Genomic DNA, 3,472 nt, shown 5'->3' with positions numbered 1-3,472 from the left:
GTCACTATGTGGCACATTACCGTCTCTGTGTTAGGTAAGTCATTCAGCAGTGATTTATAATGTATTGGCAGTGAATTCAATGCTAGGGAATCAACAATATATGTTAAAGTGTCTTGAAACAAAAACTTATTGATCATTTGACCAAAGGCTCACAGGAACCTACTTCATATTTCCTCTAGGAACTACAGTTGAGTATCTGCTAATTCAGTGTGAGAGCCAACTAACTATACAGAACACGACTACTGCAAAGAATGAGAACAGACTGTATCCTCTCACAATTTCTTCAGGTTAGAAATTGGGAGCAGCTTAGCTGGGTGGTTCGGGCTCAAGATCTCTTATGAGATTGCGGTCAAGATCAACCTGTCATCAAAGGCTTGACGGAGGCTGGAGGATCCACTGCCAAGATGAAACACTCACATGGCTGTTAGCAGGAGGCCTCAGTTCCTCACCAGAAAGTTCTCTCCAGAGGGCTACTTGAGCATCCTTGCAACATGGCAACTGGCATCCCCCAGAATGAGTGATCCAAGCCAGAGCAAAGCAGGGAGAAAGCTGCGATGTTTTTCATGTCCTGGTCTGGGAAGCCTGCCCACCACTACATCCGCTAGATCACATTTGTTAGGAGTGAATCACTAAGTCCAGCCCACACTCAGCGTGTAGAATGGAGTGCCACCTCTTGAAGGGAGGATTATCAAAAAATTCTTGGATATTTTAATACCACCACAACAAAATATCTCTGAAAAGATACACAAGATATCATAATAATAATATTAGTAATGAAAGAACTGGGAAGCTGGAAAGTGGAAGTGAGGGAAGATTTTACTTTATATCATTTTTATCTTTAGAATTTTTAACAATGTAAATCTATTTTCTCTGTAAGGCAATGACAGCCTTGTGCTTAGGAACACTAGACAGCACTTTAGCACTACACTTGGAGGCTATTTTAAACAGTGAAACCACCAAGAAAAAGCACAAAAATACAGGGGAAAATGTGGCACTAAACAGACTGTGAAATGGACACTTGTTTAGGGTAGGAAAGCCAAGACAAGAAAGAAGAGTCTCACCTCATTCCACCTCTGAAGAGAACACGTGGGGTGAGCAAAAGACAAAAATAAATAAATGCAGTTTGATGACTGTGCAATATTGTGGTTTTTTTTTTAAGAGAGAGAGAGTGAGAATTTTTTAATATTTATTTTTTAGTTTTCGGCGGACACAACATCTTTGTTTGTATGTGGTGCTGAGGACCGAACCTGGGCCACATGCATGCCAGGAGAGCACGCTACCGCTTGAGCCACATCCCCAGCTCCTACGATATTGTTTTTACAATTAAATTATTATGAGATCCAGTTTGATTTTAACTTGAGACTGGTTTCAGTCCAGCATAGTTGCTAAAATGATACCCATGAGAAAATAATAATGGTTGAAATGGGGCCACAGAGGACAGGATTTTTGTTAAGGAAGAGGGATAAAGTTTTGAGGTTAAAATTAAAGGATTTATTTATTTTACACAGTGATTGAACCCAGTGGGTGAAATCAAGTGCCACCTGCTTAATCACTGAGCCTCATCCCCAACCCTTTTTTATTTTGAGACAGGGTCTTGCTAAGTTGCTGAGGGTGGCTTTGAACTTGAGATCCTCCTGCCTCAGCTTCCTGAATTGCTGGGATTGCAGACATGCACCAACTTACCTAGCTGTTTTGGTTGTTGTTTTTTTTTCTTCTTCTTCTTCTTCTTTTTTTTGTTTTTGGTGTGTGTGTGTGTGTGTGTGTGTGTGTGTGTGTGTTTTACTGGAGATTGAACTCTGGAGTGCTCTACCACTGAGCTACATCCACAGTCCTTTTTATTTTTATTTTTTTTTATTTTGAGACAGAGTCTTGATAAGTTTCCCATCCTCCTATCTCTGTCTCTCAGGTACCTGATTAGTGGGTGTGCCACCACACCTGGCAAGAGAATTCCTTTCATGGCAACAATTTTCTTGGTGACGTGGAGGAGAGGGCTTTAGCTGAAACATGAAGTGGCATTTCACTGAAGCTGGCTGAAGTATGGAGTGACAACACTCCAGGAGAGTAATGCATAAGTCCAGAGGAAGATATGAAATTGAGGAGGGCACCCCAGAGGAACAGGAGAGGTGGGTGGGAAGGTTGGGCTCAGAGTATGAAGGCCGTTGAAGGCGAGTTAGCAACAGGACATTATTTGGGGAGCACACAAAACTTCTGATAGGAGTTTTGACATAATTAGAGACTTGGTTGGGGAAAATCAATCTATGAGTCAAGCAGAGTTTGGATTGCATAAGGTCTGGAGGCCAGGCAACCCATTATAAAACCCATCTCAGTGGGTAAGAAGGTGCAGTGACCTGGTCACATGCTCAGGCTCTGAACTGCTTGGGGCCAAATCCTGAGTCCACCGCTGATTAGCTGTGTTACTGAATGTTAATATCAAATGCTGACAGAATCTTTCTTGTAAGGTTATGTGAGGTTTATGTTTGACTGGTCATTCTTGCAGTGCCTGGCCCTATAGTGAATGCTCAGTAAAAGTTAACCTTTATTGTTGAGGGGAGTCCAGCCCCAGGGTGTTGGTTATGAGAAACAGTCTGGGAAGGGTAACTGATTAGTGGGAGGAGAGAGTAGGGAGTAAGGGGAACAGTATGGGTATGAACATGGAGTAGGGGGCACAAGGACCCCCAAGGATAGCTCCTTAAACAGAGCCAGGGAAGGCAGCCAAATGGTGAATCAAGTTTAGGGTTTTGTCACACAGAATGAGCAGGAAGTTGATCAGTTCAAAAAATGTGCCTGCCCCTCCATGCATACCATCTTTTAAAAAATATTAAAGTAAAAGGTAATGAAATTACCTGGGGAGCTAGAAGACCGAGAGAGAGATTTGTTCATTTTCTTTATTTCTTTTTTTTTTCCCCACGTCAGATAGGTAACGTGTTGGCATCATAACAAGGTTCAGAGGGAGGCACATCTCAAACAACAGCATGAACACCCAATCCTCATACTTAGGAACTGAAAGGTTCTTTTTCTAACCTACTATATGACCTAACAAACTGACTCTTTGGTATTTAGCCAAGACAAATGAAAACTTTTGTTCTGACAGAAAGTCTGTACACCAAAGTACATGTAGCCGCTTTATTTATAGTAACCCACAACTGGAAATGATCCAAACAAATGTCAGCCATAATGGGTAAGCAACTGTGGTACAATCATACAATGGAACACTACTCAGCAATAAAAAGGAAGAAACTATCAAACCATACAACAACTTGAATGGTCTCAAATGCGTGTTGCGGAGTGAAAAAAAGCCAGACTCAAAAGGCTGCTCTTAGAAGCATTTCATTAGGTGACATCATGGGCAGAACAGCTGAGTGTTGCCAGGGATTGGGTGGAAAAGAAGTTGAGGGAAATGAGACTGTAGAAGGAAATTGGGGGTGATGGAACTGTTCTGCATCTTTATTTTTGTTTAACATTTTTTGTATTT

The 3,472-nt window shown here is 41.7% G+C and overlaps 1 non-coding gene across 1 annotated transcript; it reads right to left on the bottom strand.

The window, feature by feature from the left end:
• Window positions 1–2,907: 2,907 nt before the first annotated feature.
• Window positions 2,908–3,010, bottom strand: LOC120885110 (small nucleolar RNA U13). Its single transcript, XR_005727630.2, has one exon. It is a non-coding gene; the product is annotated as a small nucleolar RNA U13 (small nucleolar RNA).
• Between the last annotated feature and the right edge of the window lie 462 nt (window positions 3,011–3,472).

Source organism: Ictidomys tridecemlineatus, chromosome 12 (genome assembly GCF_052094955.1).
Source record: "Ictidomys tridecemlineatus isolate mIctTri1 chromosome 12, mIctTri1.hap1, whole genome shotgun sequence".
NCBI classification, from domain to species: Eukaryota; Metazoa; Chordata; class Mammalia; order Rodentia; family Sciuridae; genus Ictidomys; species Ictidomys tridecemlineatus.
Note: the sequence above shows the minus strand (reverse complement) of the source record. Positions and strands in the feature narration are given on the sequence as shown.